Genomic DNA, 22,161 nt, shown 5'->3' with positions numbered 1-22,161 from the left:
AATTAATTATTTGAATTATTTCCATAATAGGGAGCCTCAGTAATTAATTTTGTGGTCCCTACAATGCCCATATTTAACTAGAATTCAAAATTCTATTCTTAGGAGAAAAAGAGAATACATGTTTTCAGTTTCAGATTTTGATTGGGAAAAGAAGTCCCTATAAATAGGGGTTCTCCTAACCTAAAAAAAGATGTAGGTTTTCTATGCAATACTTGCCCACCCAAGTATTGAGAGAGTTTGGATGTGAACTTGGGATCAATGTAGAAGACCACAGAACTGCAGTCTAACTTATAGATTCACTTGAAGGTATTTAGTCATGCTTCAAGAGGTATTTATCGAATTAAATTTCAGAAAGTTTATGTGTTCAAACATAATCGTATGTATTCTGGCATAAACGTATGTGTTATCTATTATTTATGTAAGCAGTATATTTGTATGCTTCTGCTGTGCATATAGTCTTCCAACAACTGATGTCAAATCCTTGTTTGAATCAAAATAGATAATCTAGCTGATATGTATACGTGTAGTTATACATGTGCTCATAATTTATGGACTTGTCAAAATTACGTGTAAAACTTAATATCTTGTTGAGAGATGATGGCTTAATCCGAAATCTTGAGTTGTTTGACAAAATTATTTTAACCATTGTTGTGATTATAGTGGTTTGTAACTTGATTCTCGAAGAAATTGGAAAATAATATTTATATATTGTTGTTTTACTCGCTGCTTTGGACAAGGTAGTCATGCATTGCAAAGTAGAATCAACATCTTTGGTAGCTAGGTTTTTCTTTCGTAGAGGATAGCTGTTGTTTTGACAAGTTAAATATATTTCTTCTTGATTTACTTTGGAGATGAATTAAATGTGAACTTTGGAATTGGTGTCAGTGGCCACCACTATCGTTTTCTTGGTTCTAAATTCCTTTTGATTTACGTAATTGAATAAGAAGGATGTAATGAAATATATATTTTTTTTCCAGATTTCTCTGGTTTAGTTTGTCCCACATGAGCAACATATTGCTTTCATATTATAGTTAATAAATAATCCTTATCAAAGTGATTTATTTATTTGTAATATTGAAATTTCGTAAGGCTTTATACATGTAAGATAATATCAATACATGAATTGAGAATTATGATTAACAAATAGGATTCACCAATGTGATCTATTTATTTGAGTCATTAAAATATCCTCAATGTATTAAGTTAATTGTCCTTGACGCGAGCATATTAGTGGTATTGATATATACTTTTAGATACTAATAACGTGTGATTAATTCATGAGAAGAGACTTATTGAGGTTTTCACTCAAAAGAAGAAACATAATATGTTGGATTCTCAGGTGTATTAATCGAGAGGACAATTTAATGTAAAAAGGTATTGTGTTGTCTTAGCTAAAAGAAAGATACACAATATACCTTAGGCTCATGAGATAATTAATAAAATAGAATGGAAATTTGAATCACGATATTTTAATCTTTAACTATGACTAAAACAGTCAACTTTCGAATTTGGTCTTAGTTTGGAGATTATGAATTTTATGATCTCTGATTGATCAGAAATTTGATGGATCCATCGAAAACAACGCGATGAGGGCGATGGTTTTTTAGGTAGTTTATAAAATTAAATTTTTGTTTAAATATGATAAGATTATTCTTTATGTGAGTTATGTTTATGTTAAATTTGGAACATGATTACACATGATGATTTAGCATGAATCGATATGTGATAAGAATGTAGGTCATAGTGTTTTAATTCCTAAAGATGCTTAAATAATTTGAATCTGAACATAGCGATAGATTTGGAAGTAAATATTTTTTATAAACTCCAATTGACCTAAATTTTGGGAAGTTCATTGAAACAACCTAGCAAGAAATATTCATTGCTATGCGGTTATGGTTCTTTAGGTCATTAAGATGATTTTAAGTTATTTTTTTGGATTAAAATGTGATTTAATATAAAAATAATCATTTATCAAGTTTTTTTATGTTAAATGTGGTACATGATTACACATGATGATTTAACATGAATCAGGTTTTGGGCCAAGGTTCTCTCGGAAACAGCCGTCCTACCTTGGTAGGAGTAAGGTCTGCGTACACTTTACCCTCCTCAGACCCCACGTTGTGGGATTTCACTGGGTTGTTGTTGTTGTTGATATATAATAAGGATATATATCTGGTTATTTTTTCTTAAATAATTTGAATATGAATTTGATTATATCTTTAGAGATAAATATTATTTTTGAACTCTGATTGATCTGTAATTTGGTAGATTTATCAGAAATTATCAAATTAAAAATACGCATTCATGTGTAGTGATTTGGTAATTTGAGGTTGTACAGATGATATTTGGATATGTTTTGTATCTTAAAAATTTATTTTTATGGAAAGTAACTCGACTATGATGTAGTGGTGATAGAGATTGTTGTCTGTGGTCTTCATGACTAATTTTTAGTGAAGTATCAAGGACATGTGTTGGCTTTAGACGTTCCTCCATATCGGATAAAATTAATACAAGTCACTATATTTAATCTCTAGTTTTGAAAATCAATACTGACTCTTCCTATCTGAATAATATATGATTGGATCAATGGATCTAGAGATAATGATATTCACTTGTCTTAAATTAACAGTATACTCTCCATCTGAGTTATCTCTTGTTCAAAATTTATTGGAGTGAATATCTGACACCACATATGTATATTGTATGAGTAGATATTTTTTCATCAAAATTTATCATTCAAGATGCATGAATATCTATGAGGTGTGTTTTGAAATTTAATATTCAATGAATACATAAACATGCCGATTCTTGAAAAATAGTACTCAGATAATGTAAATAGTTTTTTAAAAATTTTGTTCTTTATTCTTGATTCGTGTATCTATTACGCAAATGATGATATGTGATAAGAAGTACTGAACAGAAAATTTTAAATTCTATTTTGGCCAAACATAATTTTTGTCTTGACCCAAATTCGAGTGTGATGACACATATTCTTTCCGACCGGACAAGTCTTCCTAAAACCTAACATTGACAGAAAATTTAAGTGGAAACAGTTTAAATAGGTACATAATAAAATAAGCGGAAGTCTATCAAACATAAATGCCCCCAAGATTGGTTGTCACATGTACAAGCCACTAAAACAGAACTGAAATATAAATACAAGTCTCGATATGTCTTTGGCTCTCAAATAGAGCAAAACATAAAATACAGGAATAAGAGAGTCCACCGGATATCAATAGCCACCTCTCTAAATCTCATGGAAGACTAAGATAATCAGAAATGTACTCATGGTCCGAGCTCCGAACCTACACAAGTATAGAAGCAAAGAGTGAGTACCAAAAAATACGATACTCAATAAGCAAATAAAGAAAACCAGATAAATCAAGAAGATACTAGAAACTCTTTTCATCCCAACTGAATCTCCTTAAACTACAACCTGCATAGAAAATCATTCCAATCTACGCTACACAGTTCATATCACAATATAGCTCATCAATACTCATCATCCTTATCGAATAAGTCATATCAACCTCAAATAATTCAATCTCAGGACATAAGGGTATATACACAATTTCATGATGACAGATAAGATGCAATGCAATACAATGTGATGTCATGAATGATGATGCATTTCTGTCCTAATGACACACATACGCAATATAACAGATCGGAACCTATGGAGGTCTCAGAAGGACCATGTATCTGATTCCATCTTTCTCACAATAATTCCCCACCATGGATGTGTGGCCCGTTCCCTATTTCCTCTCAATATATATAATTCTACCAAGGACATGTGGACCATTCCTAATTTCCTCTCATCCTCACAATTCATCATCATAACATAAGCACAACCATGGTGCAAGCAAATAGATACAAATACTCAGTGAGAGGAATATGATGCCAAGAATGCAATGAGAGGAATAACACATTCACCATCATAATATCAATAGTATATCAACATCCAAGTACATCATTCACATCATATAAGTTACCATGTTTAGAATCAATTGGTGACCAAGTATATCCAAGTTAATTTTCATAATCAACAATGAGAAAATGACAATCTCATTAATTCATAATCTTATTTTGACTACCATAGCATTTCATCAAGTTCGTATCAAGTTCAAGTGAAGGAGTTCACAATTCGGATCAACATCATATCACACCTAATTCTTTTATTACCCCATTCATTTATTAGGCACAATTAACATGATTATAATTCCAACCTTATTCCCATTTCACCCTAACATATATATGAAATCAAGTTCAAATAATCTACAATATTTATGGGATTTTCAAAATTTACTTGCCTCGATATAGCACCCAACTACTCTGGAACTTGAATCTTTCCCTTCCTTAGGCTCTCTGATTCATAAGAACCTAATCAAATATGAATTCACAATCAAATTATGGAGCTAACTACAACAAAATTATATTTTTCGGACATAGATCCAAAATTGGATCTAAAAGGGGTTTATGGGACCCGCAATGGAATGGCCACCATTGTAGCATCCCCTTTGGGGGGATTCCACTTACGAAGTAAAATACAAGTTTTTTTTTATAATCTCAAATAGTCAACACATTTAGAACACTTGTTTTGAAATTCTATTTCCAATTCAACACCATTGCGGGTCCATAAAATACACAAAACTCCAACTAGTAATTATCACAAAACTATTATATTCCTTTGTGCATAATGACAAGTCAAAGTATAAATCCAGTACATGACATGACTTGAGTTAAAAGCACAATCAAAAAATAGCAAAACTAGTCACCCAGTTCAAGTTACAAGCATATGATTTTGTTTCCACAAGCCTTCAAAATATCATACATAAGTGCCACATGTATCTTGTACAAGTCCCCAAAATATTTATAAAACTAGATGTATATGCAGATGTGATATTCACAAGGGCTCTAAAAGTCTACTCCAAATGGCCATCTTCACATCTCGTCCCGCACATTACCTACGATAGAAAATAACTATCGCTAAGCATAAAGCTTAGTAGTGTATAAACTTTAGGCTTGGAGCCATTAAACTCTTCAATTCCCTTGTTCGTCGCTGGTGGATCAATAAGGTAAAAGTAAGCCCAAGTGAACAAGTATATCAAAGTATCGAATACAAACCTTGAAGAGTTTCAAAATATCAATATTAATATTCGAAGATTCAAGTATCAAGAAAGCTTACAATTCAATTCAAAAGAGTTGTCAAATAATCAATTTCGCCCAATAGGTACGTCATGCCTTCACACTAAGAACAATCAATATTAAGATAGACCGAAGACCCGAAATCAAGAAAGGTCGTCACCCAATATCAAGAGAATCAAGAACCATGTTGAAAGTGGATTTCCACTCATACCCGAGAATGGACAAAACCTCATCGTCAGGATGAAATGTAAATCCAAAGTCAAGATGGGCAAGATCTGAATCGAGAGGCATGATAATATCGATGACAATTCATAGTAACAAGAAGGACAAATTCCCAACAAGAATGCAAAATGATCAAGCAATTCGTATAAGTGGGCGGTTTAGCAAAAGTTTTGTAGTACTTGAGATAATAGTCATACCATAATACAAGACAAGGAGTAAGGAAATAAACCATAAAAATACTTCAAATTTCGGAAAATGAAATATTTCAAGTTCAAGTTTATACACGAACCTTGGCGTTTTAGCACATAACAAGTTATACCACAACTCGAGGACCTCAATTCCTCTACGCCATTGACCAACCAAAATCCACTTTGTCAAATAATTTCTCTTAGCTGGTATAAGCGCATATACACCTTAAATACATAATCAAATATCTACTTAAGTTTAACAGTCTCATCATATCTAAACTAAACATGAAATTAATAAAAATCACCCCAAATTATCAAAACAAGAGTACTGGATAGCCTAATGTCTTGTATTATTGCTCAGTTTTGAAAGGGTAAATGGGTGAGGTAGGCTTTGTGGACTCAATAAAAGTTATATACATATGTCTTAGGGTCGCATACAATTTTGAATCACCTCTACAGCAATTCTGTACAAAATGATATGCCCAAAATACCAACAACAGTCCATGTAGGATTTCCAAAACAAAATCTGAGCAACACCTCCCCTATGCTTCATCACCCTTTTTCGAGGAGATACAAGCAAAAATGGGTTCTAGAGACTAAATCAAAGTTATATACCTATGAAATATCTTTCCAAAATATCTTGAATCACTCAAAACGAAGCTTTACACAAGGAGTTATACTAAACTTACTAACAGAAGTCCCACCAAAAAATGGGTTTGCAACCAAAGTTTATTCCCCCAATTTCGACAACAAAAACTTATCAAAAACATCAAAAACAATTTCAATAATCATTCTACATCATAACTTAACTAATTCCAACCATTTAATCTAAACAAAACATCCCCTAATCCATAAGTCTCAACAAAGCAACAAACAAGTTTATAACGCTTCTTCCTCCGTTTTAATCCGTTAAATCTCTAAACAAGCTTGTTAACAAGGAAAAAGGAAACTCAATCTTATCTTAAGTGTAAAGCAACCATCTCAATACACTCCTTCTTCACTGACTTTTAGCTTAAAGTGAAGACAATGCAACGTGCAACGCCTTTCTCTTCACGAGCTTCAAAATACGAGACTCGGATTTGGGTCAAAAATGGCTTCTTAGCCTAGAAGCTCTCTCTTTCTCTCTTTCTCTATGATGTTCTGGAAAGATATGGTCTAAAATTGAAGAAATAAGCTGAACTTATCCTTTAAAGGTTAGACAAAATGGTCCTGACCCAACTTAGAATCGGGTTGGGCCTAAAATCACCACCCTGCTTGACCTTTCTGCCTTAAAATATCCATAAAGTTTTATCCCGATGTTACATATAAGCCCACGACCTATGGTTGGAAAGTTATTTCAATTATCTACAACTTTCCTTTTATGATTTTTCCCGAATTCCCCAATTCTAATAGGTTTACGGCCTCCCAAAGTCATATTACCCAAAAACATAGCTAAAAAAACATTTTTTTTCTTAAAAGAAAATTGGGGTGTTACAACGATGACCTGAATACCCAGAAGTCTGACCCTAAGAATACTGACCCAAAGTCTGGACACTTTGACCATTGGCGACTACAGAAATACTGTTGGTAAGATGTAAGGCTGCTTGTACCATTCTATTGGATGGATACAGCTGTGAATGGCCTCTGTCAAAAGAACCCCTACCGTGCAACTGGTGTCCACTAAAACTGACCTAGGGGCGAGGATTCTGTTTCTGCCTCCATAGGCCTCACGACGTATAGACTCAATAGTATGGGCATGGACTACTATCTGCAAGAACGAATAGCCCGCTGCAACCATCTGCTCTGTAGCCAACCTTAAGGGAACAAATAACCCTATAACAAATCGACATATCCGATCCTACTCTGTAGGCATAATCATGGTGGCATGCTTGGAGAGCTCATGGAATCGAGACTTATATTCTATGACTGTTATCGATCCTTGTACCAGCACTGTGAATTCATCTCTCAATCTCTCCCTTAAGCTGTGAGGTACATACTTCGCTAAGAAAGCTTCGGAGAACTGAGTCCATGACATAGGCAGTGATCCTGCGGGTCTTCAACTAAAATAAGATCTCCACCACTACTTTACTGGTCCATCCAGTTGGAAAGCAATGTAATCGACTCCATGGTACTCCACTAATTCGAGGTTATGCAACCTCTCCTGGCAACTGATCAAAAACTCATAGGCATCCTCGCCCACGTACCAGAGAATCTGGAAGGGCACAATTTGATAAACCTACCCAAAAGCTTCTTCTCGTCCACAGTCATAACTGGCCTAGTTGTCATGTGTTAAAAAACCATATGAATAGGCTAAATCATCGGACGGGGAGCTATAGTAGTGGGATGTGGAACTGGGGCTGGATCGTACTGTGCCCCTACATAACCTGAAGTTTGAGTCTCCTCTCGGGCCTTAGGTCTGGCTGAAGTGCTAGGTAATGTCCCAGCTCGACACATATCATCCATGAAGCTGAGGATCCAGGCCAGAGTATCCTATAGCACTAGGTGGCCACGAATTTGGGTGGAGGCTGGGCTGGATGCTCCTCCACTAGCTAAGGCTTGTACTGCTCAACCTCTATGTCTAGCTCTGGCACTAGTGTTGTGGCCTGAGTTATACCCCATCCTCTGTGTCGGTCTGGAACTCTACCCCGAGCTGGGACTCTATCTGTAGGCGTAGGGGGTCCTCGTCCTCCCCCGAAAATATCCCATCCTCGTCATTTGAGAAAGTGTGAAACAATTTAAATTTAGAGGTTTTCCTCATTATCAGCCCACAATCAGAAACAAAAATAGTGACTTAATTCCTAACAATGTCCTATAGCTTTCCGAAGATTGGATACAGAAGTCATCGTACTGATCTGCAGGACTCTGTCACAACCCGAATTAGGGTCATGATGGCGCCTACCATAACCATCGAGTAGGCAAGCCAAACCCAATACAAGAGGAAGATAAATCTCAATCTAATTAAATAATTAATAACATAAGAAGGCGGAACTAAAGGAATATAACCCAAGAAGAGTCAGGACAAGGTATAGATATGTAAATACAATACAAAATATACAAAAAGGCCCGATAGTGACCAAAACAATGGCAAACTAACACTACGCCAAACTCTGGACCTGGTGTCACCTATACAGGAGCTAATAATACAAAAGCTGACAAAATGTATAAATATACAAACAGTTCTGACTGTCCAAAATACAAAATATAAGTCAGAGCAAAATATGGAATGTAGAAAGTATCTGAACATCGAGAGCTCATCACAATTCGGAACTAGCACAGCTATGGATGATCAAGCACGCTCTGAGGGTAGCTTGAACTGGGAGCTGCATCAAAAGATGTAGAAGTACAGTATGAGTACCAAAATACGGGTACCCAGTAGGCATCATAGGCCGACAGAGCTTAGAAATAATAAAATATATATTAAGCAGGACAATGATACTTTTAACATTAAAAGAGGACACAAGAATAATCATACGACAGTCAAGTAAGTTCGACCAATCAGGTGAACACATCAGATAAAGATACCGAAAGAATACCCGATGTAAACTCATAGCTAAGGTTTAATATCCCCAAAAATATCATGAAGCGCTTGGAATTCATGCCTCGAACTTCCCAATAATAGTAATAGTGATAGTAACTCAAATATTTATCATGCGCCACCTGGAATTCACACCTCGAGCTTCTCAACAATAGTAATGATAATAATAACACAAGATATATATCAACGGGCCATCCGAAATTCGCATCTCGAGTTTCTCAATAATAATAATAATAATAATAATAAAACCCGAGATACATATATAAACTAGCCATCCGAAATTCACACCTCGAGTTTTTCAAGAGGATTACCATAATTAAAATATCACCGGTATTTGCTTTAAATCATCACACTTATTCATAAACCAAAAATCTTGAAATCACCATTTTCATTCTTTAAAAAGGATCTTGAACAACCGGCGAGGCAAATCAATAAAAGTAGGAAGTCAAAATCATCTATCATTTGATTTGAGTAAAAATCTCATCAGAGGTGCCAAATAACTTACCTGGGACTCCGGTGTACCAAAAATACGGCCTCGGGCCCAATACTTTAATATTAAAAGCAAACAAGATATAGGCATACACCAAAATCATGCCAACCAGCGACCAAAACCAAACAAGTCAAGCAAATGGCATTTTATGTTCAAATCACCTAGGATCATGCTCTAAGGATTCTTATCGACGTAAACAAGACAAGATATCAACTAGGCTAAGGATTCTGTGGCTAAAATCCCAAACTATTCACTATCGATGATCATCAACTCCCAACTCCTCAATGACGATCAATGGCTAAATGACCGACCTAATCATGCATTACTACTCAAAATATATCAATTCTAGCCAAGCCAAGTTTTAAAAGAGTAAGTCATAGCCTACCTCAAATCCAAAACTACATCCGAACTGCTAAATTTGAGTCTTCCCTTTTCGGACTGCCTCCAAATAATGCCACTCTATCAAATTATCAAAGAACATATCAAAACAAGGCCAACGATACCCATATTGCTAAGATTACAAACAGAACTAAAATTTAGGTCAAAATTTGACATTGGGACCTGCGCACGAAATCGAAAAACCAACTCCATCACATGGTCCAAGATAACTCAAAAAACTTGTGCCTAAAAAATAGACACATTCCGAGCACCGAAAGAGCTCAAACAATCCCACCAATTTCAAGCAGTAAAATACTGTTAAAATGCAAGAATTAATGAAATTTATGTGAAAGTTACAAGGGTTTTAGGATGAAAAAAGGTCTCGCAATGTTCCCACAAGAATCTCAATGCACCGAAACAAAAATGATCAAAAATGGTCAAGGCTTTGTCTAAAAATTATGTTTTAAAATGTTGGAAATTAAGAGAAAAGGGTTGGCATCAGGTCTTACAAAGCCTCACTGTCAGGCCCCTCAATGTTCTCCGCGAACGCGAAAGTCAGCAAGCTGACTCTCCACGAATGCGGAGGCTTGTCCGCGAATGCGGAGTACAACCATCTGTACCTCAGCGAACGCAGTCAGAGGCCCTCGAATGTGGAGAGCAAAATACGCGACCTCTAAGAACGCAACTAGAGGCCCATGAACGTAGAGAGTAAATTTGAGGTGCACCAGCAGCTGTGTTGGTTCATTTTCACCAAGGGAAACAAGTCCCTCAACGAGGCTTGGAACACGTTTGGAATCTTATCGACACGAATGATCCATACTACCCAATGGGAAATAGTATTCCGGACTCAATGGAATCAATAGATTTTCCAACGGAGGTCTTTTCAATAGAATGTTGACTCAAGTCAAAAGATTTTTTTAAAAAATACTTAAAATGCACAAACAGCCAAAAACTCATTTCAATCTCCTCGTGAACCAAACCAAATGTCGTTCTAGACCAAACTTGACATTTCAAAGCTAATCGCACTGATGGAATTTTCATTCGAGCACGTTAACTCAAAAATTTGACCATAGTCAAACTTGGGCAAAACTTTAAAGTTAAAATGCCTAATCGCATAAACTCAAAATGAAGACTCCAAAACCCAAACCAACCTTCTTTCTAGACCAAAATGGACTTTTCGGAGTTGATGGAACCATTAAAATTTTTCATACGATGCCCAAATCTCCGAATGTTGACTAAAGTCAACTCTTTCAAACCTTAAGTGTCACAACCCGACCTAGGGCCTAGTCGTAACATGGCAATAGAAACCCCGAAGGGCTCCAACCAAGCCTCTTGTACATATCATAAGCATACATAAGGTAAAATTTTAAAAGTGGAAACATCATAAGAGAGTCTAAACCATGAATAGAAATCTGAATTTTTTTATGACAACATAGACTCAAACATATGTCCAACTAGATGCCTCTAAACATGAGTATGGGCAGGGGCTAAGACATGTCCCTATCTCACCCTCAATATACAACATAAGCAAAAGTCTTTTGAAAAGAAATTAATAAGTAACTTGAAACTAGTCCCCGGTCAATGAGGACTCACCACAACACCTTCGAATAGAGAATGCCTACTAGTTACGTGGACGATAAAGATCTTCAACCTCAACCCCTATATTATGAGACAATGTAGGCAAAAAGTATGCATTAGTATGTTGGAATGTACTAAGTATGAAGGCGTGACATGCAACATAAATCATGGAATGTGAAGGTCAAGTAAAACAAATGATAAGATAGAATACATAAAGTCATGAGAAAATCATATTGACCAAAGCATTTAAAAGAATAAGTTCAAAATCATAACATACTTAAGAAATCATACATATGTGGGATAGGAACCATAACCGACAATAAGACCATGCGAGCTATAACATGGAATTCGATGATACCACATCGAGAAGAAGGAGGCTACTTTGCCAAGGTAGACTCCTAATCATGAACATGTGCTATTTGTGAATCCATTAGCTAGGCCATCAAGGCAACATACGGTGGCACGTAGTTTATGGGACATAAGGCTGCTACTAAGGCTTTTGGTAGGGTCCCCACCTCAAGTCCACTCGGTGCTAAGTCAAATCCCATAGAATACATACATAACATAAGATCATAATATCATATATCATAGTCATGTTCATAGGCTTGAAATCATAGAGTAGCTCATTTTCATAACATACTTGTAATGTGAGAATTGTCCTTTCATCATTACAATCATTTTTACATAATTCATATCAATAGGCCTTATGTCACCACATTGGATCCTAAGTCACCTTACTTCATAACTTGCATGAAATTTAATCTTTGAAACATAATTAGAATCCATGATCATCATGAAAACACATAGTCATAATTCATACTTCGAAAATTCATGACCATAGCTTGAATCTTGACATTAGGGCATGACTATAATGCATGTTCAATTGACTTGAAAATCATGAAATTTACTTGAAAACATGCATAATCATAAACTTTATATCAGCTCATACATAATTCATATAGATAATATCCTTTAGAAGTATGAATCAAAATACTCATAATTTACATCATGAACCCTAGAAATCAAGGTAGGAGAATTCATGAAAAAACTCTTCAATTTAATTCAATAACCATCAATTTATATCAAAATAGACTTATGATCATACTTTAAATCAAAATTCATGCAATTGGGATGAAGATCACAAAACCCATAAAATACCATACTTTAATTTGATAGAAAACCTTGAAAAATTGATTGGGATTCATGGATGAAAGGATCCATGAATCAATACCCACATACCTTGAGTGAGAACACAAATTAATTTGGAAGAACTTGAGAATTTTGATGGAGAAATTTTGTGAATTTTCTTGAAGTCTTCAATGGAACCCTTGAGAGCCTTTTTTTGTAGAGAGAGAAATATTTGATAGATGAATTATAGAAGAATAAATTGAATTAGAGGTTTAGGTAAATTTATAGAGTTGAATTAGGTCCTAAAAATGCCTAGGTTCATTAACTAATAATTTGGAAAAAGTCTAAAACGCCCTAAAAAAAACTAATTTCGGTCAGGACACCTTCCCAGGTCTGCGACACGGACCTGTTGCGACTAACTCAGCCAGAAGACTGTCCCCAGGTCGGCGATACAGTCCTGTAGCAGACTACTCTATCTTGTGCGGCTTCTCAGGTCCGCGACGCGGTCCTGTCGCGGACCACATTATTTTGTGGTTTCTTCAAAAATCTTTCTTCCGTTCTATGGGTCCTAAAAATCCACCGAGACCATTTTCCCGCAGGTTTTGACCCCCTGATCGATATTCTGAACTCGGATTTTCTAAAAAGATTAAGGATAATGCGTTACATGAGCAGCCTATTTCCAAGGCATTCTTAGGGTATATATATAAAAAAAATTATTTTTTTATTTTATTTTTTTCAAATTTTGAGGGATGTTACATTAAGCCTCCAAAATGGCCAAACCACCTCAAAACTCAACCGGACACCTTGGGAGGTGATACACCCATCCCGACATCAGATGTTAGTTATGAAGAAGCTAAGGGAAGAGGTAAACGGTAAAAATACGCAAAAGCACGAAAATCACCTTGTATATTATTACAAATCTATTATAGAGTGTCAGGTGTAGATAATTGAAATGCAATTACTCTATTAGATAAGTGATTAATGAACTCTGCAGAGAGGTATATGTCACTACAGTTAGATCGCAGTGGCTTTAAATATTTTTCATAATGCTATTTTTGTTTTTGTCTTAAATATCCTGAGTTTATCAAGGCATTTACAAAGCATCAAAAAATATACATTCATATCATGAGTAATCTTCTGTGAATAGCCTAGAATACTCAAAGTCACCTCTTGCATGAATGTTTATTTACCACATAAATTATAATAATTAATTCTAAGTTATCACTACACTCATTTTCTTTTTAAGAGGAAGGTCTCTTAGTCATTTTCCCTTCTAAACTAGACTCAGACGTTGGTAGTGACTCCACTTTCAATGAACCATTATGTTCATCCCTTAACCAACCTCGAAGTTCTATCCAGAATAAATGACTTAGACGCTAGTGTACAGAGAAGTTTCATTCAATTTGAAAATATTCTCTCTTATGAGATAGATTAATATTATTAATTCATGAGAGATAGTAATAATAAAAAAAATCACGCACCAATATACCACAAGAGATAAAATATTTATCAAACTCAATAATAAGAGAGTTACAAGAAAAATATATTATGTATCCATCTCTTATCTAGTTAGAAACTGGAAATAAATTCCTTCTAACACAAGATACAGGTATAATGTATTCTTTAAATTAATATTTTATCTCTATCAAAAGAAATTCTTGAGTAGTACTAACTGGGTCTGTGAAATCTGTTGAGAATTTGAGATATAATACATTAAATAGATCATAATATATCAAATAATTCTGAATAATAAAATTCAGGACTCATTTTATACATATATATTCAGGCATCTTGTATAGTCAATCAATGGGATTGAAGAACTACTCATGCAATAAACATGTACAATGCCCGATTATTCACTTTGTAAACTTATACAAATTTAACTCAGATGGAGAGTCTCCTGTTAGTTTAAGTCAAGTGAAAATTACTGTAGTTACATTGATCCAATCATATATTACTCAATTTAGGAAAGTTAATACAGATTATCAAAATTAGCTAATAAATACATAGTGATTTGTATTAATTTCATCCGATAGGGACGAAGGTTTAAAGCCAACATATAAAATTAGTACTTCACTACTATTTAATCTTGGTAATTATGGGAAGGACCCCGATCACCAAATATGAGCAAAAACTCATATAATGATCCAAAGAGTAAAAATATATATTTCTTACTTGGTTGTTCTTATGAATCTACCAAATTTCAGATCAGAGTCATTTTTTTGTCAAATTCCAAAACAATGATCAATTCGGTTGAAAACTGTAATGACCTTGAAAGTAATTTTTATAATTTTTTTATCAAAATAAACATTTTACCCCTTTCTTTAGTTGCCCCGAGTCATTTTTTATTGGTATCGGGTGTTGGTTTTAGAAAACCCTATGAAAAGTGAGTCTTTGGTGAGTTTTCATAAGCTTTAAGTGTTCAAAAGTGATATTTGAGGTCAACCAGAGCTACAGGTATCCGAATGCAATTTCTTTAATTTTAGCAGCTCCATAATACAGAAATTGGTCAAAGAGAGTTTACGGAATCAATTTTAGAATTGTAACGAAGATTTGAGGTCTTGAGTTGAAAATTTAAGGAATTTTAGGCCACGATTTGACTTTGGTCAACTTTTAGAGTTTCGTTACTCGGAATGGAATTTCAATGGATCTATTGGATTTGAGGGATGGTTTTTGGTCTAGAAGAAGTGTTTGTTGAATTTTTAGAGGTCCCGAACCCATTTTGGTATTTTAAAGGCCTTAGCTGGTTTAATGGCAACTTTTTGAGTTTCCATCAAGGAGTCCTCAAATTCTAATTCTAATAGTTCCATCAGCTCTAAAATGGCCAAATTAGTCTAGTAGCATTGTCATCACTAGTATCGAGGCAATTGATACGAGTTTAAGGCTATTTGGTGCTTTTAACTTTGAAAGTTAGCCTATGATTGACTTTGATCAATATTTTTGGAAAATGCACTCGGATAAATTTTTTTGAAAGTGCGGTTAGTTTTGGAATGTTGATTTTGGTCTATAACGACCCTTCGTTTGCTTCCCGAGGCTTCCGGTCTAATCTCGAGGCCCGTTGTTGAATTTGGCTTAAAATGACACTTGGGTGTAGGATCCACTTTTCAATAAAATGACCTTGTATGATAATTTTGAATGCGCCATTGAGTCTGGAAAGTCGAATTTAGTGGGATAACATATCTGATTTATTTTTGTTGGATCTGAATAAAATCCAAGGGTCCGTTCGGAGATTTTAAAACATAGTAAAAACTGAAAGCTGGTGCAAGGCAAATCCCCTTTTTGGATCTTTTCTCCAATTTTAAAATCCCATAACTTGAGCTATAGAGCTCCAAATTGGGTGATTCAAAAGTCTACTGTGTGATTTTTTAAGGAGAACGCATTGGTAAGTTTAGAAACTGATTTGGAAGCTTTGTTGGAAGTGAGATTGATGTTTTAGATTTTGCCTCGACCATTTTTTAATTCAATTTTTGTTAAACTTTGGAAGATGATTTCTTGAGCTTCTCAAGTCCAAAATTAGAGATTAAAGAGGCTATATTCAAGATCATTTCATAGAGAGTCCATTGGTGAGCTTGGAATCTTGATTAGAAGCTTCATGTGAATTAAATTTGCGACTTTAGCTGCTGTCTCTTGCCATTTTTGGAATAAGATTATGGTGAATTTTGGAAAATTGTTTTTTGATCATTTTATGTTAGTTTTGAGTGTTCAAATCTCTTGGTTTTTCCATGGGAACTCATTGGTGTGATCGAAAAGTGCTAGGGAACCTACATTTGAGGTATTTTCTTAGTTTTAGCTGCTTCTCTAGCTTAGTTTCAAGCTTTAATGGTGATTTAATGTGTTGGGCTGATATATTCCATTTTGAGCATTATTGTGTGCCCAATTTTGGGGTACAACTCTATAATACGTTTAGAACCTTTTTACAAAGTCAATTTTGAGATTTCCATCATGGGTCCCACAATCGCCTTTTTGACCCAATTTGGGTCCGTCTCCAAAAAATATAATTTTAGTGTCGTTATCTCCATAATTTGATTGCAAATTCATACTTGATTAGATTCTTACAAATTGAAGAGATGAAGGAAGGGAAAGATTCATGCTCCAGAGTAGTGGAGTGCGATATCGAAGCAAGTGAACTTCTAAAATCCCATAAATCTTGTAGATTACTTGAATTTGCTTTCATATATATGTTAGGGTGAAATGGGAATAAGGTTGGAATTATAATCATATTAATTATGCCTAATAAAATAATGGGATAACAAAAGAATTAGGTGTGATATGATGTTGATCGAAATTGTAAACTCCTTCACTTGAACTTGATACAAACTTAATGAAATGCTATGGTAGCAAAAATATGATTATGAATTGATGAGATTGTCATTTGCTCATTGTTGATTATGGAAATTGACTTGGATATACTTGTTCACCGATTGATTCTAAACGTGGTAAAAAGGGATATTGAAATAGAGACTTGATGACTTATACGATGTAAATAATATACTTGTTGATGTTGATATACTATTGATATTGTGATCGTGAATGTGTTATTCCTCTCATTGAATTCTTTGCATTGTATTCCTCTCACTGAGTATTTGTACATATTTGCTTGCACCATGGTTGTGCTTATGATGACGAATTGTGAGGATGAGAGGAAATATAGAATGGGCCACACGTCCATGGCGGAATCATATATATTGAGAGGAAATAGGGAACAGGCCACACGTCCATGGAAAAATCATATATATTAAGAGGAAATAGGGAACACGCCATACATCTGTGGTGGGGAATTATTGTGAGAAAGATGGAATTAGATACATGGTCCTTTTGAGGCCCCCATGGGCTCTGATATATTATACTACAAATGTGTATCATTAGGATAGACATGCATCATCATTCGTGACATCATATTGTATTGCATTGCTTCTTATCTGTCATCATGAAATCGTGTATATACCCCTATGTCATGATATTGAATTATTTGAGGTTGGTATAACGTATTTGATAAGGATGATGAGTATTGATGATCTATATTTTGATATGAATTGTGTAGCATAGATTGAGCTGATTTTATGTGCAAGTTGTAGTTTGAGGAGGTTCAGTTGGGATAGAAAGAGTTTCTAGTATTTGCTTGATTTATCTGGTTTTATTTGTTTGCTTGCTGAGTATCATATTATTTGGTACTCAGTCCTTGCTTCTACACTTATATAGGTTAGGAATCCGGACCGTGAGTATTAACTTTGCTAATTATCTGAGGCTTCCAGGAAATTGAGAGAGGAAGCTATTGATATTCGGCAGACTCTCTTATTCCTGTATTTTATGCTTTGCTCTATTTGAGAGCCAAGGACATACTCGAGACTTGTATTTGTATTTTAGTTCTATTTTAGTGGCTTGTACATGTGACAGCCAATCTTGGGGATATTTAAGTTTGATAGAAGTCTACTTTTGTTTATTATGTACCTATTTAAACTGTTTCCACTTAAATGTTCCGCCAATATTAGATTTTAAAAAGACTTATCTAGTGGGAAAGGATAGATACCATCACACCTAGATTTGAGTCGTGATAAAATAGTATCAGAGTCCTAGGTTCATAGATCTCACGTGTACAAACTAAGTCTAGGTAGAGCCTTGAGAGGCTATGAAGTCTGTTAGGAAAGATCTTTACTTCTTGATTCCCCATCGATAGTACATCCTTGGTCAAATCTAATCCCTATCGCTTTACTCTATTCTCTCATTTATAGTAAAGACTCGTGCTTGGTCCTGCGTGCATGCAGTTGAGATGTCATCACTTGGTTTTAGTGTTAGATATGGCATTGAGGATGAATTGATATTCTTAAGGAGATGATGGGTGGCCACACTTAGAATGCTTTGTTATCCTAAAGGAAAGAGTGAGGTTGTGGTTCAGTTATATGTTTTAAGGATATGGTATTGGAAGGTGAGCAATGGTTTATAGACTTCATTAACATTTCATCCTGTCTGGTTATTTATTCAGCAACAGAAAATAGCACTTGTGTGGCTTATTCAATATCTGAAGTGGTTTGATAATGAAGAATTGTATAATTAAGGGAATGCCTATGTTTTGAGCACTATGACTTTGGGGACTACAGTCATTAAAGTTTTTCATAAAGGAATGTATTACGTCTACTATCGATCTAGATTATGAAATGGAGCATATCATTTTTGATCGGAGACTGATATTCTTTGGTAATATCTGCAGCTATTTAATGGGTATAAATGCATGGGATATTTGAGTATGAGCTTCTCATTGGATATGAGGTATTATAGTGGTGGATCTAACAGATATTCGTGATGTGGTGCTAGTGATTATATGGAAGCGGAGATATCTAAGGAGTTATTAGTTATTTCACCTAATTGGGTAGTGAGGCTTTGATATGGCATTCTAGATTGAGAAATCAAGTAGTAGTTACTATGAATGCTTGATTAAGCATTATTTATAAGGAAAGTTATAATGGTGAATCGAGTGAATAGATTATGTCTTATCTCTTTGGTAAGGTACGACATTTGGGTTGACATGGTTATATTGGGGATGGTGACTTCATGTTAAGACAAAATGACTAGACTAATATTGAAATGACAAGCTTATGGATAAACAAAGTTCTAGTGAGTATACTTGTGTGAAGGCAAGTAAGTGTCACTAGGAGAAAGTACATATGAGGATTGGTTAGTTCACGGGATTAGATAGTATAACAAGTTTGAGGTATCACATAAATGATAAGTTTGACTCCGTGAGGATCGCAAAGGTGGCTGAGCATGGTAATAATATTTCGGGTTGGACTCCAATTAGGATGCAACTGTGTGGTGATGACTTTCGGTTAAGGGGATCCAATATGATAATGATGAATTGTGAGTATCTAAGATTGCGGTTGGTACCACTTGATGAGTAGCGTAATGATATGGAAAGTTGTATGATATGTTGGGAACCACTCGAGTAGGATTGAAAAGAGTTTTAACTTATGATGGGAGAATTAGTAGAATGTAGTTTGACCTTCAGAATGAGTCAAGGGAAAAAATACTTACTTTGATTACAGAGTTCAAGGATTTAACTTTAGGAATGTTAGAAAGTTGGGTTAAGGAAACGTGGCTTTGTCAGTTTGCCTGGCTATGGGAATAGTATCAAGTATTCAACAGTTGGGTTGTACATGCTTCGAGAGTGGAGTCTATGGGCGTTTAGCTCTAGCATTGTGGTAAGTTCTATAGTGGTCTCTAGTTTGACGACTGGCATGATTTGGGTTCCCAATGAGGGACAAGGTAAGATCGATGTAAAATATTGATGGTAAGCTAAGGTATGTGATTGTAGAAAATCTTCAATGTATGGACTAATGTTGATTGATAAGGGAATTGGTTTACACTATTTGAATGGAAAAATTCAAGTTTTGCATCGTAAGTCTACATTCATGGTGGCTGGTTTTTATCAAGGTACAAACTGGCAAGATAAGAAAGAATTGCTTGTATTGATTGTTGAGCATTTGGAAGAACTTGTGCATGGTTTGAGTTGTGGAGTTTATTACTTTTTGTTGTAAAAGAGTTTGATGAATCCTTCATTCGAGAAGTTTGATTTAAGGTAAAAGGTAACATACTGTTGATATTTTTCCAAGAAATAATAATGATAAATGAGTTAAGGAAAGGAACACGAGTCTGGTGCGTCAAAGAGTTCAAGCATTTAGTATTCGGTCATAAATATGAGTTAAGAGTCTGAATGTCCTACCAATATTGTGCGGTGGATACAAGCTAAGAAATGTGAAGGAATAAGACCTCAGGTGTAGATCCCTTAGTTCAAAGTTAAAAGTTGTATGGATTTTTAACTTTGAGCTCAGACATGAAAATGCAAGGTGAATTAATTCAGCACGGATATATGATGGGTCATCAACGACTTTCTGAAGGTATGGTTTGGTTTTAGTTTGGGTAACAAGTAGTAAGGTATCAAAGATTGTGTCTTTTAGGTGGGGCTGGATTGCTAACATTGATGGCATGCGACTTATGAATATACTACATGATGAGATATAGTTCTACATGGTTATTAAGGATTTCAAATGAATGGGAATGCATGTTATAGCCACTATGGAAGGAATATCTTGTGTTATTCGACTTTAGTCTTGTACACTCTTATGTGAACACCTACTTTATTTCATACATGATTTTGAGTATGACTCCATGTCTATGACCATGCGTGTTTACACCCCCGTGGGTGGATTCCTAGTGGTGGATCAGATGTATCGATCCATGCCATATTGGTAGGGTAAGATGCTTGCGCAAGTTTGGTAAGTTCATATATGGAAGATCTGGCGTTGCCTTGAGGTGGTTAAAGATTTTTGGAAATTTCATAAGTATTACCTTGCTAATAGGACTTATAGAAGATATAACATGTATATTTGCAGTGACTGATAGTCTTGTTGTACACCTCATCATCGAGTTCATGTTCCAGTTATGTATAATTGAATATGAGGGTTTTTTTACAATCACAACTACTTGTTTGGCAGGTTTGAGGTTGTTCTTTGAGATTTTGTGTGCTTGTAGGTAATTCTCGCTACATGGATGCTTGACTATTTTATTTTTTGGGCTAGATGAATTCGATTTCCCCGTGATGAGTAATTGATGTATATGAATCATATTGGTATAACCCAATCTTGTGGAAAGAGTTGGTGTGAGAATGGAGTTTTGTTAGAATCGGTAGCAGTTCGTGTGCTGGAGTGGCAGGCACCTGATTCAGGCCCACCCCAAATTTTAGTGGATATTGGTTCATAAGTACTCTCGTGGTCATGTGATGAAAGAACTGACCTGATGGTTAAGCTGTGATTTTGAGGAGTTCGGTTCAGGTTTGGTCGATGGGTTATTTCCTGACTTGGGAATTACTTCTGACTTGTAGACGGTCAAAGTTTGATTTGAAAGTTTAGTATGGTAGTGGTTTCTCATGATATGGTATAAGAATGGGTTCACTTGGGGAAGAAAAATATCGAACTCGGAGGTTATGATTTAAACTTTTGGTAATGTTGAGTATTCTTTTTCTACTTTATGTTTGAGGATAAACATGTTTTTTAGTGGTGGATGATGTAATGACCCTGAAAGTCATTTTTGGAATTTTTTGTAAAATAATCATTTTACCCTTCCCTTTAGTTGCCTCGAGACATTTCTAATTGATATTGGGTGTTGGATTTTAGAAAATCCTATGAAAAGTTGAGTCTTTGGAAAATTTTAAGTTTCATAAGCTTTAAGTGTTCAAAAGTGGTATTTGGGGTCAATCAAAGTTACAGGTCTCGAAAGGAAAATTCATTGATTCTAGTAGCTCCAGAATATGAAATTGGTCTGGGAGAGTTGACGGAATTAGTTTTGAAGTTGCAATGAAGATTTGAGGTCTTGAGTTAGGAATTTGAGGAATTTTAGGCTAAGGTTTGACTTTGGTCAACTTTTGAAGTTTTGATGCTTGAAATAAAATTTCGACGACTCTGTTTGATTCGGGGGATGGGTTTTGCTCTAGAAGAAGTGTTGGTTGAATTTTTAGAGGTCCTGAACCC

This window comes from Solanum dulcamara, chromosome 4 (genome assembly GCF_947179165.1).
Source record: "Solanum dulcamara chromosome 4, daSolDulc1.2, whole genome shotgun sequence".
NCBI lineage: Eukaryota > Viridiplantae > Streptophyta > Magnoliopsida > Solanales > Solanaceae > Solanum > Solanum dulcamara.
Note: the sequence above shows the minus strand (reverse complement) of the source record.